This window comes from Mustela nigripes, chromosome 18 (genome assembly GCF_022355385.1).
Source record: "Mustela nigripes isolate SB6536 chromosome 18, MUSNIG.SB6536, whole genome shotgun sequence".
NCBI lineage: Eukaryota > Metazoa > Chordata > Mammalia > Carnivora > Mustelidae > Mustela > Mustela nigripes.
The window spans coordinates 21,583,855-21,599,008 of NC_081574.1; the positions used below are offsets into that span (position 1 = coordinate 21,583,855).

Here is a 15,154-nt window from a genome sequence, read left to right on the forward strand (position 1 = left end):
TAAAACAAAAAAAAATTAAAAAGCAAATAACCCGAAATGCTGATAGAGATGCAGAAAAACTGGATCATTTATACATGGCTGGTGGGGATATAAAATGCTATACCCACTTTGGAAAATAATTTAACCATTTCATTTTTCTTTTAAATTTTTAAGTAGGTTCCATGCTAGGGGTCTGAACACACGGCCTGAGATCAAGACCTGAGCTGAGATCAAGAGTTGGATGCTTAACCAACTGAGTTACCCATGTGTCCCACTTCAGCAGTTTCTTATAAAAAAGTAAATATGCAGGTATGATGTAAATCCAGCTTTTGCTGGATTTTGGGCATTTATCCCGCAAAAACTTGTGTTCACATAAAAACCTTAGTAGGAATGGTTCATAGCAGCTTTCTTTCTTTTTTTTTTTTTAAAGATTTTTTTTTTATTTAGTTATTCAACAGAGAGAGACACAGTGAGAGAGGGAACACAGCAGAGGTAGTGGGTGAGGGGGAAGCAGGCTTCCCATGGAGTAGAGAGCCTGATGCGGGGCTCGATCCCAGAACCCTGGGATCATGATCTGAGCCAAAGGCAGACACTTAACCACTGAGCAACCCAGGTGCCCCCATAGCAGCTTTCTTTGTAGTACATACAGACCAGAAATAAGCCATATGTCCTTCATTGTGTAAACTGTTAAGGAAACTGTGGTGCATCCTAACCAGAGACCATTCCTCACTAGGAAAGAGGAGCAAACTATTGATACATATAACCACTTGGATGAATCTCAAGAACATTATGGTGAATGAAAAAAAAAGCCAATTCCCAAAGCTACATAGTGTATGATTTCATTTACATGACATTATTGAAATGACAAAGATACAGAAATGAAAAACGGGTCAGTGATTGCCAAATGTGGTTGGGGGAGAGCATGTGGCTCTGAAGGGGAAGCATGAGGGATCCGTGTGGTGACGCAGCATGAGGGATCCGTGTGGTGACGCAGCTGTTTTCCTTTCTGACCATGTCAATGACAGTATCTTAGTTTTGATATTACACGTGTACACTGTTGCAAGATTTATTTTTTAAGATTTAATTTATTTATTTGACAGAGATCGCAAGTAGGCAGAGAGGCAGGCAGAGAGCCCGATGCGGGACTCGATCCCAGGACCCTGAGATCATGACTTGAGCTGAAGGCAGAGGCTTAACCCACTGAGCCACCCAGGTGCCTCTGCTGCAAGATTTTTATTGTGACTAGATAAAGGGTTCTTGTGATCTTTCTCTAAAATGCATATGCATCTATAATAATTTCAAAGCAAAAAGTTTAATTATAGAATATTTAACAAAGGGGAACATGGCTGGCTCAGTCCACAAAGCATGTGACGCTTTTATTTTTTTTTTTAAAGATTTTATTTATTTATTTGTAAGAGAGAGAGGAACGAGAGTGAGCACAGGCAGACAGAGTGACAGAAGAGGCAGAGGGAGAAGCAGGCTCCCTGCCAAGCAAGGAGCCCAATGTGGGACTCGATCCCAGGACGCTGGGATCATGACCTGAGCTGAAGGCAGCTGCTTAACCAACTAAGCCACCCAGGCGTCCCAGCATGTGACTCTTGATTTCAGGGTCGTGAGTTCAAGCCCCATGCTGGGCATAGGGCCTACTTTAAAAAAAAAAAATAATAATAAAAATAATCTAAATAAATAAATAAATAAATAAATAAAATATTTAACATGAATACAGGGGGAAGTGCAATAACACCACCTTTCAGTTAATTTTTAGAGAAATTTACACTTAATTTGGGCATTAACTTACTTTTGTGGTCTAGCTCTTAAAAGTGGAGAGGCTATTATGAAGTGTACATAGACTCATAAAAATCATAATTCCTGAACAGCATGGGCAGGAGCTTTCAACAGAAGTGCTTGCTATATTTCTGCTTACAAATTTGTCCAAATATAATAGAGGATGGATGTAGGCAGGCATATCGGACAGAATTTGGACCAGTGAGACTCCTTCCCATGAATTTGAATATTAGAGCTAAGAGAGGAGAATTAGTCTGGTGGTGGAACATTTGGAAGGGAGGCTTGGAGATGACTGAAGGCCACGCTGTTCACTATAGGAGGAAACCAGTCTGCAATAAGAGAAAAAAAAATCAGGGCACCTGGGTTGCCCAGTTGTTTATGCATCTGACCTTGAATTTGGCTCAGGTCATGATCTCAGGGATTTAAGATGCGGGTCTGAGATGGGCTCTGTGCTGATGTGGAGCCTGCTTGAGATTCTTTCATTCCCTCTGCCCCAAAGCCTGCTTGTGGGCTCTCTCTCTAAAATAAATAAATAACTCTTTAAGAGAGAAAGAAAGAAACAAACCAACCAACCAGTAGGAAGAAAGAAGCAGAGACTAAAATCAGAGTAAGAATCTTGGCAGTGGGAGCGCCTGGGTGGCTCAGTGGGTTAAAGCCTCTGCCTTTGGCTCAGGTCATGATCTCAGGGTCCTGGGATCAAGCCCCACATCGGGCTCTCTGCTCAGCAGGGAACCTGCTTCCTCCTCTCTCTCTCTGTCTGCCTCTCCGCCTATTTGTGATCTCTGTCTGTTAAATAAATAAAATCTTAAAAAAAAAAAAAAAAAAGAATCTTGGCAGTGATTGACCTTTTCCAGTTATCTCTGGGAAAGGAAAAGAAATTTCTTTCTCTTTCCCTCTCCTTGTGTTCTTGTGGATGTAAACCATTAATAGAGCTATTAATGGTTACCTAAATTGTTGAATTATGTTAACTTGTCACTTCTTGGGACATGAGTTTTGGGGGGAGAAAACATATATACATTTTATACACATAGATATCCATGTACGAATCTATATAAATTTTATATATGGGTACATATACAATGTATGTATCAGGTCTCATTAAAAATGATTCACACTCATTTGTTTGCTCTTTTTAAACGTAATTTATGCAATAAATTATTTCTTCACTCATGACATACAGTCTTATAAATATTATCTACATCAACTTTGGAAACTATTTCTCCCCCATTTGATCCACTTGGAAGAAAATCTCATTTCTCAACCACTAAGTGATCTTTATTATCCTGCATGAGAGATGGTGTAAATCAATATGCAAAACCCACTGCCTTTATATAAGGAACAACTTTCTCTTAACAGTCTATATTCGGAAGGAAATGGGAGAGGTAGCAATATGTTGGAAATCCTTTTTATCCATAACTGTTTTTCCTCTAGTTGAAATACTTTCTACTCAGTTGATAGCCATACCTTAAGTTTCCTTTCCAAGCCATGCTTCTGTGGGTAGACTTACTTTATACAAGCACACTTCGGAGATGTTGGGGGTTTGGTTCCAGACCACTATAATAAAGCAAATACCACAATAAAGTGTGTCAAATGTATTGTTGGGTTCCCCAGTGCACATACAAATGATGTATATGCTATACTGTGCTTTATTAAATGTGCAATAACAAAAAAGTACATACTTTAGTTAAGAAATCTGCTATTGCTGAAGAATGCTAACTATCATCTGAGCTTACAGAGAGGTATAACCACTGATCACAGATCCCCGTGATAAATAAAGTGATACTAATGAAGAAGCTTGGAATATTGTGAGAATTAACAAAATGTGGCACAGAGATAAAAAATGAGCAAATGGTGTTGGGAAAATCGTGTCAGTGGACTTGCTTGATGCAGTGCTGTCACAAACCTTCAACTTGTTAAAAAAAAAATGCAGTAGCTGTGAAATGCTATAAAGCAAAGCACATTAAAATAAGGTATGTCTATATTATCGCGTATCCCCTATATGCTATAAACACATTCATGCCCATGTTTCTCCCCATTAAGATAATGTATAATTGAAAAATTAAACCATGTGTGTCTTTTTTCTTATGAGATTCTTAGAGGTTCTTTTAGACAATTCCTTCCATAGCTATCAGTTACGTCAAGGGTATATTCAAGCAGCATATTATTAGAGGAGCTGCTCAATGCCTTGCAAGTGATCTCTCATCAAGATGTCTTTCCTGGATGACACAGCATGGTGATATATTGCTGGAATGTCAGATACCCAGAGCAAGCGTTCTAAAGGTGGTCCATAGCCTGGTACATTTTAAAAAATCACCAACATGTTTTTCTTCAAATTTCAGGTTGATTTAGGAAGCAAAAAGATGCTTTTGATATAGAAGTTTCAAAGACTTTCAGAGTCTTATTATCAGATCTACCCATATACCAGAGGAATAACTCAGTAATGAATCAAAACCATTTTTTGCTAAGACTCTACTTTCAGTATTATTTAGAAAGTTCAATTTCCTCTGAGATCTAATCTTTAAACGACTATACATTTGAAAAATTTCCCTTAACTGCCAATTCTTCTACAGCTAAATGATGCCCATATCATTTTATCTTTTATGGGTTGTTTTCTGACTAGGAAGGGAATATATACATAGTAATAAGAACATAAGAGTCCAAAGAAGAAGGAGAAAAAATTCCCTTTATACAAGAAGTCAACATTAATATTCTGGTATATTTCTTTCAACCTTTTGTCTCAGAGTATCTTTCATATAATGGTTTATATAAAAATTTTATTGTGAGTTTTTCAGTTAATATTGTAATATTAGCATAGTCGCAGCTACAAAATTTTGTAAACATTTTATCAGCTGTAAAATTTCCCATATTATGAATAAACCTGATTTTGTACTAGAATTTATCTATTGCTGGCCATATATGTTGTTTCCAATATTTTTGGAAATATAAATAGTTATGAGATGAATATTTTGGCATGAAGATTCTTCTTTCTATATCTTAGATTATTTCTTTTGTTGGGTGTTTAGAAGCATAATTGTGACATCAATGATTATGAGTATTTTTAAGGCTCATAATCTTACTGCCAAATTGCTTTCACTATTTCTCAGAGAGCTGAAAGGAAGGGTGGTTAATTTTGCTAAAACAAGGATACAATGTTATTAAGTGGGTACAACCAGCCAGGATAACATGATAAAACACAATGGACCTCAGATTTCATAGTAGTATTTTAGAGTCATCCCGAAGGACTTCTCTCCTACATCATTCAATTCAATTTCATTTAATTTCTGAAATTTCAATAAAAACATAAAAATTAAATACCAGTTTTAGAGAAAGAGCTTCCAATATAAATTGTACATTATATAATTTTTACCACTGTAGCATTTCACAAAAGTGTTTCTATAGTACCATTTCAATGCCGCCTACCTATCTTCGGCTAAGCCAGTGAGCAATTCCTACTAATCACTGCGAAAACTCATACCCTGACTACAGAAACAGTGTTCAAACAAGGTCAAGCAGGGGAGAAAAAAAAGAGAATTGGTCCTTGGGCAGAATTAAAGCTCAGGTTGTAAGGTGAATCTAGCAAGGGATTATTTATCATTTCATTAAATGGATCATACCAGGAAAGATGAAGCTGTTGAAAACAACGTTTTTAAATTTCATATTTATCTGTGTTTGACTCTCTTATGATTAGCTTACTTTATCATACATTATTTGATAATAAGCTAAAATTTCCTAAAGAAAATTCACCAAGATGTAACAGCTACAGGTCTTTTGAATATGAGCTAATCTGTACTCTGTTTTTGTTTGTTGGTTTGACCAACTTTACTACTCCCTTTCCCCTTGTTTTCTTTTGTCAAATTAAAAAGCACTGATTAGGGGTGCCTGGGTGGCTTGGCGGGTTAAGCCGCTGCCTCAGGTCATGATCTCAGGGTCCTAGGATTGAGTCCCGCATCGGCCTCTCTGCTCAGCAGGGAGCCTGCTTCCCTCTCTTTCTCTGCCTGCCTCTCCATCTACTTGTGATTTCTCTCTGTCAAATAAATACATAAAATCTTAAAAAAAATAATAAAAAGCTCTGATTAGATACAAAGATCTCTTTCATTAGTCTTAGGATATGCTACTTACAGAAAGCTTTGATTAGAGTATGTGTGACATTTGTAACATTTATACACCATTCTATTAGATGACTATGCTTTCTCTAGCCATTGTCTTATTTTTAAACAACTCTGTATTTTGTATCTCTATTTCATGACTAGGAAAAGGGATGCTTGTGGAGGTGATATACTTTGTCCAATGTCATTTATTCAGGATGAGTATATTTGGTCATGTTTTACTGATTTGAATTTGTGGTCTTTTCAATACACTACACTGACTATGGTTTCCTAGCTTTTCACAAGTGGTCTCAACAATTTTAATAACCTGATGTTTTGAAAAGTAGAAGAGTTCGTAATAATGAAATCAATGAAAGCCTATGGAAAAAAGTCATAGATTGATGTGAGGACTTTGTAGAAAATCATATTGGTTGTTTACAGTCAACATCTTTTCAGATTGATTATAGTGCCCATAGGTTCTGATTGCTTATTGCCTATTACTTTTCTTCCTAATATTTTGAGTATCTAAAAAAAAAGATATACCTGTGGTAGTTAGGGACCTGGAAAAAGGATATGCAGAAGAGCAACTGCTGATTTAAATCAAATAGCAAAATATTTATTGTTCTATTTTTTCCTGAACTTCCTTTTGCTCTACCAATATGGAAATGAATTCTAAAGATCAAAAAGACAATGTGACACACAGTGTCTGCCATTCTAATATGACCTGAACAATAGAATTATCTCACCTTTTTTCCTCAATTTTGATTTATAGTCCTGAGATCATATTTAGGTACATTAAACAGAAAGTCAGTTATTTTGTCAGATTTTGTTGTATTGACCTCTCTTTGCCTGACACTAATTGCCATCCTTGTCAACAGCTTCATGGACAAACCCAACAGCTCATTGAGCACAGAGCCTGAACCCATCTCCCTGATAATTACCAGGCAGTACCTGTGGACTCATAAGGATGTGTCACCATTGTCAGTTCATGAACGTTCTGTTCATGAACACTAACATATACTCCATTAGAGAGGAAATGGGAGGAGTGGGAACAGAAGAAGAAAGTCTAGAATCGTCAGTTACCCAACTTGCTCATTTGTTCACAGACACTTGAAGACGAATACTAGTTTACTGTTTCTTTATTATAATCCTATACTCAAGCAAATTCAGAAAAAACTCTGTAGGCAAAAATTGCATGGTAGGTTGCTCAGGTCATGGCTTTGGATGAAAATGCTATTACTTCTGCAAACAAAGATGTCCCTTCCTATTAATGGGAATGTCACTTCGGATTCTGTTACCTTTTGACACGCTACCTTGTGACTTCATTATAGCCAACAGGCAGCCATACAGCACTTTATTTCAGAATAGTAACAAAATGGTGTTGATTACTTAAGAATAAGTTGTTGGTAGCCTTCATGAGCTAAAGATCATCTTATAAAGACTTAGTAATATTTTCTTCATTCCCCTTTATCCAGTGATAAGATATATGGTGTTCTAAAGCTTAACTAAGCACAGTGCATTAATAGATTTTTAAAAAGATCACTTTGTGAGATTTTCTTGATTCTGTTTTATAATAATCTCCTGTTGATTTCCTAAAAGTTCCTGAGAGGTTTGAACTTTAGATTAATTTAAAAATTTGCATCATGTTTTTCTGGTTGCTGGTTCCTAGATGAGTGCAGAACTGGTTTTACTGTTCTTCAAGCCCTGATCACAAAAGAGGGATGTCTTCAAGGGAAAAGAAAGCATAGCTATTTAAATTAAGGCAATTTATTAAATTACTTTGTAAAATTTACTATTATGGTGGAAACATCTAAAGAATAAAGCTACCTATAGCCAAATATATTATATTCTTTCCTAGTTGGATTGTCATGCAAGAGTATTTTTTTCCACATTTCCTGATTTCTAAATAACATTTAAAATATCTTAATTATCAAATTACTTCATTTTTAGGTATGGTTTGGTAATAAATGCTAAAGCATAAGTGGTACGGATTTCTTTTTCCATTTGGGAAAACTTATATATATTTCTGACTCTTTAAAGGCTATGAAGACAGAACAGGATCACGTGTGAGAACATGCTACTGCTGATGGTAGTGGGTAACCATTCTTTGTAGGAGAGCCAGGGAACCTGAGACAGAATGGCTGAGATTTTGAAAACCTCAGTGAATTAAAAAAAAAAAAAAAGTTAATTAACAAACTGAAATACTTAAAAATTAGAATGCAGAAAATATTTATATATACTTAATATAATATACAAATATATATTCATGCTATTTATTACATATTTATGTTTTTATTTATATTTATAGTTACTATACTACATAAATATTTACTCATAATTATATGTTTAGTGATACATTTATATTTCTCTGTTTGGGGCAAGTTGAAAGCGTAGCGGTGCTCAGAGCCAAGAATGTCCCACCAACTTCTGCAAGTGAGCAAATGTGAGCAGTGAGCAAATGACTTTTTATCAAACGGATACATGCTGATCTGGTAGAAGAAAGTTCTAGAGGAAAAACCAGCTGTAAAGGACCCAGTGTAAGAAATAGCTGGATTCATTGGAAAAACACAAAGAAATTCAGTGTATCTAAATCCCTGCTGGGATATAGTGGTGTGTAGACTCTAGAGAAAAGAGATGTGTTTGCAAAGTTGGGCTGGACCCTGATGGTGGGATTTATACCCCATGAATAGGGTTTGATTTGTATTCTTAAAGTGGTAAGAAGCCATTTAAGAGTTCTATAATCTAATTGCAATAAAATTGTTCTGGCTTCTGTGTGGTAAATGAACAGAAGTTGGGCAACAATTAGATAAAGAGACGTTGCAGAAGTTGGTGACTTGGAGTAAGGGAGTCACAGGGCACGTGGAGATGAGTGGATGCATATGGGAGACATTTTGAGAGTAAAGTCAAATTATAATGAGGGGAGCGAGCACCACACCACAATGGATGAATCCCAGGCTGATAATCTTTTCTTAGAGGCCAAACTCTTCCACTAGAGTTAAAGAGCACCCCTATCCTGTAGTTTAGAGTCATCCTAACTGGGGGACCAACCCTTTTCTTTGTCAAGTGGAATGTCAAATCACCCAGGCCTGCCTTCCTGCAGGTGCTGTTAATACTTTCTGCCCTCTGTGGTTACCGCTGGGCATGACTCTTGCCAACCAGACTCTCTTGGTCAGGCTCCCAAGATTACAAATATATTCCAAACAAACAAAACACCCAAACAGTTAATTTTTTAAAACAAACTGGTGGTTCCCAAAGGGGAGGTGGATAGGATTGAAGTGAAGCAATTGAGGGGGGTTAAGAGGTACAAATTTCCAGTTTATTTATTTTATTTTTAAAGATTTTATTAATTTATTTGACAGACAGATCACAAGTAGGCAGAGAGGCAGGCAGAGAGAGAGGAGGAAGCAGGCTCCCCGCTGAGCAGAGAGCCCGATGCGGGACTCGATCCCAGGACCCTGAGATCATGACCTGAGCTGAAGGCAGAGGCTTTAACCCACTGAGCCACCCAGGCGCCCCTACAAATTTCCAGTTTAAAAAAAAAAAAAAAAAGATTATGATGTAAACTTTCCTGCTGTTCTTAGCTGTATCCTACAACCTGGAACAAATTAATAAAAACTGGAGCTAGAATAAACCCTAAAGAATATTTAGTCTAATCCCCTCACATGACAGAGGAAGGACTTAGAGTTCTGAATTTTAAGGTGACTTGTGCAGAATCATACAGCCATACCCAGGTCTAGAACTTAGGTCCATTTTGCAAGGGAGAACTCTCTCATTTTGGGAACACTTTGGCAGTTAAACCTATGCTTAAAATCTTAGATCTAGTGAAATTCCTTTAAAGTAATAATAGGATTGAGAGGTCCTTGTTGCCAGTAGAAATCTGCATGGCCAAGGAAACAACACTCAACATTCATGAGTCATCATTGAAGAAAACTTGCAAAAAGTAAACTTGCTTTCCCATAAAGGAACAGAAAAGGAGGCCCTCAATATAGATCAAATACTAGATGATGTAATTTTTAATATTTGCCAAACAAAGATGATCCATTGGGGTCTACTTATTCTAAATGTACATTTTTAGAAGTGGTATTTCAGGGTAAAATATACTCATTTCCATCACTTTTGATATATATTGTCAAATTGTCTTCCAGAAAAGTTTTATATTCTCGAGAGCAGCAAATGACAATGCCTCCCTTGTCAAAAACAGATCTGTGAATATATTTGACTACTGCCATCAGCTTAGCAGAAAAGAAAAAAGAAAGCTCAAATGAAAGCCAATCATAGCTGTGAGTTGTGGAATAAGCCAACCTCCTTTTTTTTCAACAAGAATTTTCTCGCCAGAACTTTGTAAAGGGAATGCATGGATTGCAGACCTGCTGCCCAACATATCTGTTTTCCAAAAGCTGATTTATGATTCTCAGACATTTCAGAGTTCGAAGTCAAGAGAGTTGAAGCAAATGGAGAGCTTGTTCCTGGCTTGGTCACCTTTTCATCCCAGCCCTATTTCACCTCGCATGCAAAGAGCTTTATGCACACCTACATCACACTCTGATCTACTTTTTCCAAACTCTATTCAGGTGACTTCCTCAGCAGCTTCTCCTTGGCCACTTGTCACCCAAACTCCCATATACTAATGTCATGGGATATCCTGAGGGCACATGCACAGGGAAGAAGATCTTACAGGATGCTTGCTATTTGGATCTCGGTCCAGGGAAGGAAAGCCTATGCTTCTACGTGGGAATGCTCCTTGGCCCATGAAGAAGACTCAGTGGAGAAGGGCTAGGATAGTGTCTTCTAAATGTGGAGTCTAGGTCAGGGCCCTCTCTTATTGGATCTAAGCATGGTAATATTTACCCAAGTTATAGGGGACAACTAGTGAGGATTAAAAGGGATCAGGGTATTGGAGTTGGGAGGCAGGTTTTGTTTATATTTTATTTATTATCTTTTAAACTAAAGTATAGTTGACACAAATTATGTTCATTCAGGTGTGCAGCATAATGATTCCACAACTCTGTGTGTTACACTATATTCACTACATGGGTAGCTACCATCTGTCACTATACAATGTTATTATAATTCCATTGACTATATTTCCTACTCTCTATCTTTTATCACCATGACTTATTCATTGCATAATTGGAAGCCTGTATCTCCCATTCTCTTTTGCTCATTTTGCCCACCCTTTGCTCCCTGCCCCTCAGGTTCTGCTTTGAAATTGGGTTTTCAAGGTAACCATTTGAGAAGATAAAATTTAAATAAAATCTTAATAAAAGAGGGAGAGTTGGGGCATCTGGGTGGCTCAGTGATTTAGCATCTGCCTTCTGTTCAGGTCATGATCCCAGGGTCCTGGGATCCAGCCCTGCATTGGGCTCCTTGTTTGGCAGGAAGCCGGCTTCTCCCTCTCCCACTCCCCCTGCTGTGTTCCCTCTCTTGTTGTGTCTCTCTCTGTCAAATAAATAAATAAAAGCCTTAAAAAAAAAGAGGGAGAGTTAACTATAAGTTATCTAGAGAAGAGTATTTAGGCAGAGAGTAGCAGTAAGTGCAAAGGTCCTGAGGTAGGAGCATGCCTTGCATATCTCATGAACAGCAAGAGGCCGGTGTACAATGGAGCAGAACGAGTGAGAGAGACAGAATTGAGATGAACTCAGGGAAATGCTGGGGGTGAGGATGAAGTATGGAGATCATACAGGGACTTGTTTGGCTCTGTAAAGCCTTTCCTTTTACTTAATGAAACAGGTAACATTTTATAGGTCAGAAATGTAAGATGATTCACCTTACATTTCCAAAGAGCAGTCTGATGGCTGGGTTGATAACAGATCCTTCAGCAGTGGAAGAGTCAGAGGCATTAGTTAGTGGGAGATTATAGTTATTCAGGAAACAAATGTCTAGATGAGACACAGTTGGATTTTTGATATATGTTAGGATAGAGTCAGCTGGATCTATTCTGTGAGATTAGAGGTCAAGGGTGAGAAAAAAAGAATAAAGGAGAATAAAATGTGGGAAAAGCAGCCTTTGGGGAGATAATACCAGGAATCCAGTTTTAGATTTGTTGTTCTGATATGTCCACGATTTGATATTAAAGTAGTTATATGGATGTTAACAGTTGGATATACGATTGTGACATGGAGGACACTTGTCCAGGCTGGAGGTATACATTTGGGCTTGCAGATGGTTATTGAAAGTTACAGGACTGCGTAAATTTGCCAAGGGTATTAGTGTGAATGAACTGAGCTGTGGGTCCTTCAGGGAGAAAAGCAGGATAAGCAAGGAGCCTGGGGAGAGTGACTTTAGAAGGAAACTCACCAGAGGTGGTGTCCTGCAAGCCAAGTGGAGAAAGTCTATCAGAGAAGAGGGAGGAATCGACCAGGTCAAAGGCTGTAGTGTTCAAGTGAAGGTAAGAACTGAATATGGCCATTAGATTTAGCAATGAAGGCATCATTGTTGGACTTATCAAGAGTTTCCTATGGGCAAAAGCCTAATTGGAGTGGATTGAAGTTAGAAGGGATGGAGGGGAATTGGAAAATTAAATATAGACAATTATGTGAAAAGTTAAGATATATACAAAATTAACAAAAAAGTATTTAAAATTCCAACTCTCTGCTTAAAAATAATCATGGCTATTTTAGTATATTTTCCTTACATGTGTATATATTATTAAAGATGTTTATACCTTAAACATTCCCTGAGTCATTAATTATTCTAAAAAAGCAAGATTTTAATTATTATAAAAGCAATAGTCCATGACACTGCCATACTAGTATTTATTTAACTAATCCCTTAGTATTGGGTTGTTTTCTCATTAGTTATAAATGACACTGATGTGATAAATGTCATCATACATAAAGCCTGGTAAACATCTCTGGCTATATTTCATTAGAATAAATCCATAGACATAGAATTACAAGGTCAAGAGGTGTGAATATTACTTCTTATGATATATTCCCCTAATTTGCTTTCTTGAAAGGCAGAACCAATTTATACCCTTTTCATTAAAATATAGGAGGGCACTTTCTATCACTTGTTTGACAACTGGAGGGTTTACAATTTAAAAACAATGTTGTTTTGGTAGTAGGAAACTTTTAGTTCACTGGTATAGTTTGATTTTATTTGATATCTAATAAATGTGAATATGTTAATAAATTTGATTATCTTAATATCTTAAGTTTATTGGCTTTTTGTTTTTTTTTGTTTTGTTGTTTTGCCTATATAAGACAAGTTAGAGTTAATTTTTCCAAGTTAATCTGGATAGTCATTTTACTCATTTTTTCCCTATTACTTGTGTTTTTAATTAATTAATTAATTTAGAGCACTAGCAGGGGGAGAGGTAGAAGGAGAGGGAGACGATCTCAAGCAGACTCCACACTGAGCATAGAGCCCAGTGTGAGGCTTGATATCATGATCCTGAGATCATGACCTGAGCCAAAATCAAGAGTCTGACACTTAACTGACTGAGCTTCCCAAGCACTGATATTACTTGTATATTTTTTAAATATTTTATTTATTTGTTTGACAGAGATCACAAGTAGTTAGAGAGGCAGGCAGAGAGAGAGGAGGAAGCAGGCTCCCTGCTGAGCAGAGAGCCCGACACGGGGCTTGGTCCCAGGACCCTGAGATCATGACCCGAGTTGAAGGCAGAGGCTTTAACCCACTGAGCCACCCAGGCGCTCCAATTACTTGTATTTTTAATTAATATATTGCTAATATTAGACATTCACCTTGCAAATATACTGCATCCTTGCAAATATACTGCATCCATCCAGATATGTGTGTTAATTTTCTTATTTTCAGTTATGGTTTCATTGTGGAGAAAGTAAATCTAATTTACGTGCATTTTATATTGTGAGTTCACAGAGAGTCATATTTTTCCCCCAAATAAACAAACATCACAGTAGCATTTGTTGAATAATTTACCTTTCCATTACTGCTTTGAAATGTCACTTTTACTTTAACTTACAATGTTTTATATAATTAATATATTAATATTCATATTAACATAATAAATATATAATATATTCCTGGACTTCTGTGTTTGTTAAAGGAACTCTTTATTCTTTCATAAGCTTCATATTCTTTAGTTATTTCTTTACAAAATATGTCAAAATCTGGTAAGCCAAATTCCTTGGCTATTCTTGTGTATATATTTCTCCGGATAACTTTGGAACTATATTGTCTTGCATTTGTCCAAAACATGGTTGGAGTTTACACTGGAAATGCAATCTATCCCTACATAATTTAAGTACTTCTTTTGAAAAACTTTATTTTTAAATTTTCCTTATTTATTTTTCAAAGTATTTTTTTTTTAAGATTTTATTTACTTATTTGACAGACAGAGATCACAAGTAGGCAGAGGCAGGCAGAAGAGAGAGGAAGGGAAGCAGGCTCCCTGCTGAGCAGAAAGCCTGAAATGGGGCTCTATCCCAGGACTGTGAGATGACAACCTGAGCCGAAGGCAGAGGCTTTAACCCACTGAGCCACCCAGGTGCCCCTATTTTTCAAAGTTTTATGGTAGCATACCCAAGTCAGTAAATGTGCTGTATCACATTAATAGAATGGGAAGTTAAAATCATATAATCATCCTAATAGATGCAGAAAATCATTTCACAAAATCCAACATCATTTGTGATAAAGTCTCTACAAGTTGGGTATAGAAGGAACCTATCCCAACATAATAAAAACCATATGTGACAAGCCCAAGGCTAATGTCATACTTAATAGTGAAAGGTTGAGAGCTTTTACTCTAATACCAAGAACAAGACAAAGATATCCACTCTCACCATTCTTTTTCAACACAGAGCTGAGAGTCTTAACCAGAACCATCAGGCAAGAAAAAAAGACATAAAGTTGTAGGGTATGGTGTCAATATACAAAGCCCAGTTTCATTTCTATACACTAGCAACAAATTATACAAAAAGGAAATAAAATAACACCATTTATAAAAGCCTCAAAAACAATAAAATACTTAGAAATAAATTTAACTAAGGAGGTGAATGATCTATACACTGAAATCTATGACTCTGATGAAAGTAATAAATAAGACACAAATAAATGGAAATATATCCTTTGTTCATAGAGAAGAATTCATATTGTTAAAATGTTCATAATACCCAATCTATAGATTGATTATATATATATATATATATATATAATAAAAATAAAAATAAAAAATGCCCTTGGAATCTTGATAGGGATTGCACTGAATCTATAGATTGATTATATATATATATATATTATATATATATATATTGCAAGTATATATATATAATATATATATTATATATAATATAATATATATATAAACTATAGATTCAGTG

General features: G+C 36.4%; 1 long non-coding RNA gene across 1 annotated transcript in view; it reads right to left on the reverse strand.

Moving 5' to 3' along the window:
- Positions 1 to 864: 864 nt before the first annotated feature.
- Positions 865 to 15,154, reverse strand: part of LOC132006606 (uncharacterized) — a 19,105-nt gene continuing 4,815 nt past the window's right edge. The window contains exons 2-3 of the long non-coding RNA XR_009401154.1: positions 3,229 to 3,318; positions 865 to 985 (exon numbers count right to left, since the gene is read on the reverse strand). This is a non-coding gene — a long non-coding RNA (uncharacterized LOC132006606). The remainder of the gene's footprint in view (positions 986 to 3,228; positions 3,319 to 15,154) is intronic.